The following is an 11,054-nucleotide window of genomic DNA, read 5'->3' as shown; positions in this document are numbered from 1 at the left end:
CGAGTAGGACCCTGGCAGAGTCGTTTGTTCAGGAGCTTCAAAAGCTTTCTTCAGCAACATTACAGTGACCGATGCCAACCGACACCGGCACACTTAGGGATCCGCAGAGTCTGCGCAGTTGCATAACAGACCTCAACAACTCAGCATTTTGGCTAATCTACTTTATTTACATATAAACACACACGGAGCACTGCAAGATGGCTCCCTCTCTCTCTAGCATCAGACAGCAAAGAGAAAAAGAACAAAGGACAATAGTCCCATTTCACAGAACACAGTAACATAAACATCCTGTCTCCATCAGTTCCCACTCTGTGGAGTCAAAACATATACAGTGGTACCTTGGGTTACAGATGCTTCAGGTTACAGAGGCTTCAGGTTACAGACTCTGCTAACCCAGAAATAGTACCTCGGGTTAAGAACTTTGCTTCAGGATGAGAACAGAAATCGTGCTCCGGTGGCACAGTGGCCCATGTTTTTTGGCAATTTGTGGAAATGGGACTTAAACATTCAACACCATTGGGCCCAGCAGTGCCAGATTTAGTACGGGCCAGTCTTGCCAGACTCTGGGGTTGTGCGCCCATCTCACTTAAGAGGCCAGGGGCCAGCGCTGTCCGGAGACACTTCCGGGTCACTTGGCCAGCGTTACAAAGCTGCATCTGGCGAGCCAGCACAGCACACAGAAACGCCGTTTACCTTCCCGCCAGTAAGTGTTCCCTATTCATCTACTTGCACCCGAGGGTGCTTTCGAACTGCTAGGTTGACAGGCGCTGGGACTGAGCAACGGGAGCGCACCCCGCCGCGGGGATTCGAACCACCGACCTCTCAATCGGCAAGTCCTAGGCACTGAGGCTTTAACCCACAGCGCCACCCGCGTCCTTATGCGGGTGCAAGTATGCGGGTAAATATTACCTATGCGGGTAAATATGCCAGATTTACATATAAGTATGCGGGTAAATATGCCAGATTTACATATAAGCTAAACAAGCTATAGCTTAGGGCCCCACTCTCTTGCACCCCCCATATCACTATTAATATACTTCTTAATTGTATTTCAGTTCAACAATTACTTTGATAAAATACATATTTTGTTATGTGCAAACGGCTTTAGATACCTATTAGGTCCATAAATTACCATATAGCATATATATTCAACACAAAAAAAAACAGTGACAATTTGTTTTTGGCAAAGGACATTTGGACATATAAAGCGCCCCATTACCTTCAGTGGCTTAAAGGTAAAGGTAAAGGGACCCCTGACCATTAGGTCCAGTCGTGGATGACTCTGGGGTTGTGGCGCTCATCTCGCTTTATTGGCCAAGGGAGCCGGCGTACAGCTTCCGGGTCATGTGGCCAGCATGACTAAGCTGCTTCTGGCAAACCAGAGCAGCGCACGGAAACACCGTTTACCTTCCCGCCGGAGCAGTACCTACTTATCTACTTGCACTCTGACGTGCTTTCGAACTGCTAGGTTGTCAGGAGCAGGGACCAAGCAACGGGAGCTCACCCTGTCGCGGGGATTCGAACCTCCGACCTTCTGATCGGCAAGTCCTAGGCTCTGTGGTTTAACCCACAGCGCCACCTGCATTCAGTAGCTTAGGGCCTCATGAAACCTAAATCCGGCCCGGGACCCAGTTGGGAGCTTGTTCATCAAAGAGGTCCCACAAACCTGGAGAGAACTAGTCTCACACCCACTGATGGTGGCAGAGAATTTTCAGTCGCAGCCAAATCAAAACCAAAAAACTAGGTTGGATAAAATCTGGGAGTCTCAGTACTTGGCAATTTCAGTGCAAATTAAAGGAAGCATATATAAGCATCTATCCCCAATACAGTGACATATTTCTTGGGGAAATTATCATGGTTCGTTAACTAAGCAGACTCGAGGAAAAATCTTTGTGGCAGACCAGAGCAGCTAAAATTATGTTCTTGCATTGTTGGGTATCTTCTGTGCTGCCATTCAGACTGTGAGCTTCCAGAGTACGAGAGATCCCACAAGTGCACAAACTCTTTGCCCCACTCTTTCCAGGCACAGTCCCACACTTTCCAGGTCTCCCTTTTTCCTGTGTGTCCTGCTACGTTCCCTAGGAATACCCACTGCCCACCACTGAATCAGAAACAATAGCAATCCACAGAAAACCCAATTGCCGTATGTTCAGATTTGGCAGGAAACTGAGTTTTCCTAGGGAAAGTGGCAGGACCAAAAGGAAAACTGCTCAGACACGATTGGTGGAGGCCAAATATGCTTGGTGAAGGGGTCTCGATCGACCCAGGGGAGACCGCGGAACACCCAGAACCAAAATACCTGGAGCCTGAGAGGGTTAAATTTTGGAGTGATAGTGTCAAGTTATGGATGGAGGGAGTCCCCTTGTTTGGGACTTTTTAGTTTAGAGATAAGGCAAGGATAATAATAATAATAATAATAATAATAATAATAATAATAATAATATTATTATTTATACCCTGCCCATCTGGCTGGGTTTCCCCAGCCATTCTGGATGGCTTCCAACCGAATATTAAAAACACAATACAGTATTAAACATTAAAAACTTCCCTAAACAGGGCTGCCTTCAGATGTCTTTTAAAAGTAAGATAGTTGCTTATTGCCTTGACATCTGATGGGAGGGCGTTTCACAGGGAGGGCACCACTACTGAGAAGGCCCTCTGTCTAGTTCCCTTTAACCTCACTTCTCGCAATGAGGGAACCGCCAGAAGGCCCTCGGCGCTGGACCTCAGTGTCCAGCGTGGATGATGGGGGTGGAGACACTCCTTCAGGTATACAGGACCGAGGCCGTTTAGGGCTTTAAAGGTCAGCACCAACACTTTGAATTGTGCTCAGAAACACACTGGGAGCCAATGCAGGTGTCTGAGGACTGGTGTTATATGGTATTGGCGGCCGCTCCCAGTCACTAGTCTAGCTGCCGCATTCTGGATTAATTGCAGTTTCCGGGTCACCTTCAAAGGTAGCCCCACGTAGAGTGCATTGCAGTAGTCCAAGCGGAAGATAACTAGAGCATGCACCACTCTGGCAGAAAGAAGTGACACAATCGATTTTTTTCTTTAAAAAATCATGTATGACATGGAGAAAGTGGAGAGATCCTCTCCCCTTCCTCTCACATAACACTAGAACTGGACTCCAGTGAAGCTGAATGTTGGAAGGTTCAGGGCAGGGAAAAGGAAGTGTTTATAGGGACGCGGGTGGTGCTGTGGGTTAAACCACAGAGCCTAGGACTTGCCGATCAGAAGGTTGGGGGTTTGAATCCCTGCGACAGGGTGAGCTCCTGTTGTTTGGTTCCTGCTCCTGCCAACCTAGCAGTTCGAAAGCATGTCAAAGTGCAAGTAGATAAATAGGTACCGCTCCAGCGGGAAGGTAAATGGCGTTTCCGTGCGCTGCTCTGGTTCGCCAGGAGCGACTTAGTCATGCTGGCCACATGAGCCGGAAGCTGTACGCCGGCTCCCTCGGCCAATAAAGCGAGATGAGTGCTGCAACCCCAGAGTCAGTCACGACTGACCTAATGGTCAGGGGTCCCTTTACCTTTTTATTTGTGCAGCACAGAGTTAATGGAACCCACTGCCAAAGGAGGCAGTGACAGTCACTAACTGAGATGACGTTTAAAGGGGATTGGACAAATTCATGGAATGGAGAAGGCTATTGATGACTACTAGGCATGGCGGCTATGGTCTACCCTCACGGTTCTAGGCAGAAGTGCTTCTGAATGTCCTTCTGCTGGAAACCACGGAAGGAGAGCAGAGTGCCCTTGTCCATCTGGCTGGAACAGGCCCTTGGCTTGTTCCAGCAGACTCTTCTTCTGTTCTTATGTCAATGAAGCATTAAAGGTAAAGGGACCCCTGGCAATTAGGTCCAGTCGTGGCCGACTCTGGGGTTGCGGCGCTCATCTCGCTTTATTGGCCGAGGGAGCCGGCGTACAGTTTCCGGGTCATGTGGCCAGCATGACTGGCGAACCAGAGCAGTGCACGGAAACGCCGTTTACCTTCCCGCCGGAGTGGTACCTATTTATCTACTTGCACATTGACGTGCTTTCAAACTGCTAGGTTGGCAGGAACAGGGACCGAGCAACGGGAGCTCACCCCATCGCGGGGATTCGAACCACCGACCTTCTGATTGCCAAGTCCTAGGCTCTGTGGTTTAACCCACAGCGCCACCCGCGTCCCCACTGAAGTATTAAGGAGATTCAATGGAATGTAATAATATTAAAGATTAAAAGAGAAAAACTAAACAGGGTCTCATTCAGTTTCCCTTCTGCCTTGGCACTGGTTGGCCATTGGCAAATGTAAGTATCACATATCCCAGCCCCAAGTGACCTCTGAGCAGGCAGACAGGTCTGCTCCACAGCCAGTTTCAGCTGAGAAAGTGTGTGCCAGGAGGCTGGTGGAGTGCAGCAGTTCTGCCACAGGGGGGAAGCATTGTCCCACTGCCAGCTCAGGAACTGCTCCTGAATGAAGCGTTCGCCCAAGCAGGAACCTTTGATCCTAGGAGGCGAGCAGGGAAGAGGAGCCGCAGAGCATCTTGGAAAGCTGGGCCGCCCATGTCGGATTTCCTTGCCTCGGGCACTGCCAGAGGAGGCTGTGCCCACGCAGCTGGGACTGAGCGGAGTTCCTGGGTGCGATCTGACCAGAGAGAAGGGGCAAGCTAGAGTTAAGCCTGCTCATACACCCTTATTTTAAGCAGGGGCACCCAGAGTGGGCCAGGTAGAGCGTTGGTGCTCCTGCCCTGTCTTATAGTGCCCACCCTCAAATTATACCACGCTGCACTTTTTTAAGAACAGAGGAACATGAGCCTGTTGAATCGGCCAGTGGGCACCACCCAACATCCTATTTTCACAGTGGCTCCTCCGACGTCCTGACACCACGCGCATGACGTTGGCATGCACCGCGCAACGTCGACCCCTGCATTCTCCTTCAGAAACTGCCGCCTCTGGGAAGAAGGCACCGGCCAGGGAATCCCCCTAGGGAACCCCCATGGGAAGAGGGCTCCAAGCCAAGGGATTGGTGGTCAGACAGTGAGTGGTCAGAGACAGAAGGAGGAGCAGACTGGGAGGAGGGGGGAAAAGAAGAGGTAACAGGGTTTAGTGATGGGAAGAGGCTGCAGCAGAGCACAGTTCAGACTCCCAGGTGGTAGTTGGGGCTGGAGGTGGAGGTGGAGACAGGCGACACTCGGAGTCGAGTGTGGATTTCATGCTCTTTATTCAGCTCATAGTAGTGAGGAATGAAAGTTCCCCCAAATATCTGCTTTATATTTATTTATTTATTTACACAATGGTCCGCACGTGATTGGCTAATTCTGGGATTCTCCTGTAGGCCAATCCGGTTGCGGATTCACCTCCACCTGGAGCTGGATTGGGTGGCTCCTGCGGACCAATCATACTGCTGCATTGTTCTAGGACCAATCAGACTGCTGCATTCTGAATCCTATTGTTCTAGGACCAATCAGACTGCTGCATTTTGGATCCTATTCAACTGAGTACATAACAGTCTAAGACATAAAATAAATGTTCATAAATGTAGCAGGCAAACACATACATAAATATATAAACCACATGCCTGAAACAGTACAGGAAAACAGTCCTGAAGCCATTTTGACTCTTTCAGTGACCTCAAATATTCCTCTGCAGTTTGGATGGAAATGGGGAAAGCCGCCCCATTGTCTCTGTGCTCACAAATCCTGCCTTAAGGGCACATTTGTGTATGACTAGCCTGTGACCTGAAGAATTGCTGAGCCCACTAGGTCTGAGCTGTGGTTTATTTCCTTGAATGAAGAGCTACCTTCACTGGGTGATTCATTGTTTTGTGCTGACCTGCGCACCTGTCTCCATCCCTGACGGGCAGGCGGGTGGGGGCTGGCTGAGGGCTGCCTGTGGCAAGTGGGCCAGCGCCCCATTCACCCCAAAGGACCAGCTGCCCCTGACCTCTGGCAAGCCCAGGCCAGAGCGCTGCTTGGCATTTTGACCCCAGGAGGTCCTGTCCTAGGGGAGAACCTCTCAAGGGCTGAGGCCTTGGCGATGGCTCGTGTCGGGGGCCGAGTGACTCTTTTGAAAGTCACCGTCCTCCCCAAGGGGCCTCTTCTGGAAAGCATGTCAAGAGACCAGAGTTTTGACTGCCTCAGCCCGTTTTTAAAAACCACTTTCCAGCTGCCTCTGAATTATAAATGAAACACTTTGCTTTATTGTCATCCTGATTCCAGTGGCTTCCTTGGCAGAGCGGAGCAGCAGGAGGCCTCGCTGTGGACCAACCGGGCTTGGCATCAAGGGCTCTTTTGCAGAAGGAGAAGGATTCAAACCGCACCCCCCCTCCGCCCGCCCCCAAGCTCGCTTTTAAGTTCAGGTTATAGTTTTGAGGGGATTTTTGTTTTAAGCAATTAACGCAGCAATACTGAAGCGGGGGCTCCTGTCGTGCTGAGAGCTTGAATTTCCTTCCTGGATGCTGCTGGAGCCGAAAGCTTTCACCATAAAAACGAAACAACTCTCTGGGGACTTGGGGTTTTGCTGCAGCGGGGGAAAGAGGCAGGTATCAGCTGTCCTGCGCCACCCATGGGCCTCGTTGGCTGCTGAGACGGCAGTTGGTTGCCGGCAAGATCCAGACTCTGCGCTCGTGAAATGTCAGGTGCCGGCGCGGCGGCAGCACAAGGGAGCAGAGATGGACGCCTTCCCGATTCCAAGGGCTCCGGTGTGTGGAGATGCGACTGACAGCGAGAGGAACGCTTTTGGGTGGTCTGGGAAAGTATCACTCCTGGCTCTGCCGCTTTATTTACAGCACAGTTCTATACACATCTTCTCAGCAATGTGTCCCATTGAGCTAAAAGTAAAGGGACCCCTGACCATTAGGTCCAGTTGTGGCCGACTCTGGGGTTGCGGCGCTCATCTCGCTGTACTGGCTGAGGGTTAGGGCGTACAGCTTCCGGGTCATGTGGCCAGCATGACTAAGCCGATTCTGGCGAACCAGAGCAGCGCACGGAAACACCGTTTACCTTCCTGCTGGAGTGGTACCTATTTATCTACTTGCACTTTGACGTGCTTTCGAACTGCTAGGTTGGCAGGAGCAGGGACTGAGCAACGGGAGCTCACCCCATTGCGGGGATTTGAACTGCCGACCTTCTGATCGGCAAGTCCTAGGCTCTGTGGTTTAACCCACAGCGCCACCCGCGTACCTTTCCCATTGAGCTAGAGGTCACTTAAGTGCGTACTGGACTGCCGTCAGGTTAATTAGCAGAAGTTCCAGCATTATGATGGTAAACGTGTATCTCATTGCGGTTGACAAACTGCACTGGTTGCCAATTTGCTACTGGGCCAAGTCATACTATTGGTATACACACCCACTCAGCTGCTTCAATTGGTGGAACTGGAACTGCTACAGGTGTCACATAATACCTGTCCCACATTTCTAAAAACTCAGTCTTTTAGTGTGGAAGGCACCTGAACTCTGGAACTCCCTGCCTATTGACATTGGGCAAGCGCCTTCGCTGTACAGTCATACCTTGGGTTAAAGACGCTTCGGGTTAAATCTTTTCAGGTTGCGTCCCATGGCAACCCAGAAGTACCGGAAATGGTTACTTCTGGGTTTCACTGCTTATGCATGCGCAGATGCTCAATATGACGTCATGCACATGCGCAGAAGTGGTGAATCGTGACCCGTGCATGTGCAGATGCACAGACGCGGGTTGCGTTCTGCTCATGTTGAGAACGGGGCTCCAAAACGGATCCCGTTCACCACCAGAGGTACCACTGTACTCTTTTGGAAGCCTGCTAAAAACATTTTTGTTTAGACAAGCCTACCCAGACACATAGAATGTGGATACATCTGTTTTTGGCTTATTGTTGATTTTATGTTTTAAGTTATTGATGGGGTTTCTTTACTAACAATTTTATTGTTTTATTCTCTTTGTAAACCGCTTTGAGGTTTTTGGGATTTTTAACAATCATGCAGTGTATAAATTTTATGAAATAAAGTAAGCAAAACCATCACACTCTCTTATGCCATATGGGCCCAATTGCTGATGCAACAATCCAGAAGTTAAGCTGGCCATTTCTTTGTTTGTTTTGCACAGGAGGGCAAAATTATTTGAAGGGAGCTTTCTCCCTCCCATTCTACTGTTGCAAGTGATCATCTCTCTGTCGTTCACTGCAATTTCCTGACTTTCACTGTAACTTAAAACACACACACACACATCCTGTGACAACGTGCAGTTCTATATGTCAGCCACCTATTTGGATGCTTTTGAGTAATGGTTATGGTTTCTTAAGTAATGTGCAAGCATTACTCAAAAGCATTCAAATAGGTGCTTTATATATTGTGACATGCCACCCCAATGTCTGCTGGGAGGTGTGAGATTCCAGGGGCTGCAGAAATGCTTACCAGGGTTTGTGTTCCCTTTTGAGACAATGAGGCTCAGCAGAGACTGCAGTGTCTTTATGAAATATGGTTTATTTACACATATTTACAACCTGCGTCTAGATGGAGAGAGTTCAGAGCATTCACAACTCAAGAGGGGCTGGCTTCCTGCTGGAGCCAACATGAGCCAACAGTGTGACGCGGCAGCTAAAAAAGCCAATGCAATTCTGGGCCTCATCAATAGGAGTATAGCATCTAGATCAAGGGAAGTAATAGTGCCACTGTATTCAGACCTCACCTGGAGTACTGTGTCCAGTTCTGGGCACCACAGTTCAAGAAGGACAGTGACAAACTCGAACGTGTCCAGAGGAGGGCAACCAAAATGGTCAAAGGCCTGGAAACGATGCCTTATGAGGAACGGCTAAGGGAGCTGGGCATGTTTAGCCTGGAGAAGAGGAGGTTAAGGGGTGATATGATAGCCATGTTCAAATATATAAAAGGATGTCATATAGAGGAGGGAGAAAGGTTGTTTTCTGCTGCTCCAGAGAAGCGGACACGGAGCAATGGATCCAAACTACAAGAAAGAAGATTCCACCTAAACATTAGGAAGAACTTCCTGACAGTAAGAGCTGTTCGACAGTGGAATTTGCTGCCAAGGAGAGTGGTGGAGTCTCCTTCTTTGGAGGTCTTTAAGCAGAGGCTTGACAACCATATGTCAGGAGTGCTCTGATGGTGTTTCCTGCTTGGCAGGGGGTTGGATTCGATGGCCCTTGTGGTCTCTTCCAACTCTATGATTCTATGATTCTAGGAGCGCAGCCTTGGACTCCAAGGACAGCAAAAAGCCATCCTCTGCAATTTATTTCCTCCATCCCATCATCCCCAACTCACATGGAGCTCTGCCCCTGCTTCTCCTTCTTGCTAAACCACTCCAAGGGCCTCCCACCAGCCTACGTCACTCAAACTTTAAATCTTAAACCTGCCCTTCGTCTGCTACCATTGGCCTTTGCCTCTGCTACTCACTCAGGTGTGTATGTGGTGGGGAGGGCTCCACCCCTCTCCAGCCAGCCATACAGGTTTGGCCTGCCTTTTTTTGACCCTGCTAGATTCAGCATCTAGCAACTTCCCTTAATACTGCAAGCATTGGTTTATTCCTGACATTCACTAAATCTAAGAATTAGGGAGATCTGCTCCCCAACTCATAACACATTTAGGAGGATCTAACCCCCATAACAGGATGCAGGTGGTGCTGTGGTCTAAACAACTGAGCCTAGGGCTTGCCGATCAGAAGGTCAGCGGTTCGAATCCCCGCAATAGGGTGAGCTCCCATTGCTCAGTCCCAGCTCCTGCCAACCTAGCAGTTCGACACATGCAAGTACTGGGAGCCAATGCAGATCTCTTAGGACCAGTGTTATATAGTCCCAGTGGCCACTCCCAGTCACCAGTCTAGTTGCTGCATTCTGGATTAATTGCAGTTTCCGGGTCCCCTTCAAAGGTCCAAGCGGGAGATAACTAGAGCATGCACCACTCTGGTGAGACAGTCCGCATGCAGGTAGGGTCTCAGCCTGCGTACCAGATGGAGCTGGTAGAGAGCTGCCCTGGACACAGAATTGACCTGCGCCTCCATGGACAGCTGTGAGTCCAAAATGACTCCCAGGCTGCACACCTGGTCCTTCAGGGGCACAGTTACCCCATTCAGGACCAGGGAGTTCCCCACACCTGCCCGCCCCCTGCCCCCCCAAAACAGATGGACCACTGACCTATTCCAGCAGGTCTTTCTAATATTTTTATGATAAAGCGTGCAAGTCTGCACTTTTACCTTCTTCAACAAGGAGCCACTTTGCTGCTGCCAAGGCTTGTTTGGAATCTGACGCCTGTTTCTCTTCTTCCTTTGACTCTCCCTCCCCTTCTCTTTATTTGCTCCTCTTTTTTTACCACCCCTTAGAAATAAACAAGCAATTGTCAGTGTCAGTGCAGTCTGAGTACAGCCTAGGTAATTAATGGATTCTTCTGCTCTTGTAATAAACTGCACCCTCTTTCCCTCTAAGCCCTGGTATGCTGCTTGATTGTTAATTTCCCGTTGTAAGTGGCATTTGCCCAATTATGCAGCATGACTCTGAGTGAAGGACCCAAGTGCTTGCCAGCTGGGTTCCTGTGTACATCTGGGTGTGTGCATGGAGACAAGGAGGCTGTTCAGAATCCCGAGACGTCCGTATCCAGAGGGTCTCCAAGCTTGCACAGATTTATTCTATGGCCGAACGAGGAAAAAGAAAAGGAGAACAGAACAAACATTTGCTTTGAAAATTACATTTAGCCGAAGACAATGTACCAAAGAGAGAGAGGGAGAGAGAGCGCTGTGTTGATAAGAGAACGAGCCTGTTGCTTTCTCAAATAGGAATTTCAACTCTATATGCAACATTAGCTTGGGACAATTATGCTGAGTTGATTGACACACTGCCACCAAAGGAGATGTTGCAAGAGAAAGAGATGATTTCTTAAGAAAAAGAATGCTATGGGAAACCAAATGATTGATGCAGATTTTGTCGTCGCAGCTCAGAACTTAGGTGGAATAGATTCCATGTAGATGGGTGGCACCTTCCGCTGGGAGGCCAAGAACATTCAGGTGCACCCAGAAAGCAATGGACTTTTGCGAAGGCCTGAAGCTCTTTGGCCTTTTTCTGAACTTAGCCACAAAAACATTCATGCACCTTTTCCCT

This window comes from Podarcis muralis, chromosome 7 (genome assembly GCF_964188315.1).
Source record: "Podarcis muralis chromosome 7, rPodMur119.hap1.1, whole genome shotgun sequence".
In the NCBI taxonomy this organism is placed as follows: Eukaryota; Metazoa; Chordata; class Lepidosauria; order Squamata; family Lacertidae; genus Podarcis; species Podarcis muralis.
The sequence above is the reverse complement of the archived record's forward strand: the minus strand, read 5'-3'. Positions refer to the sequence as shown.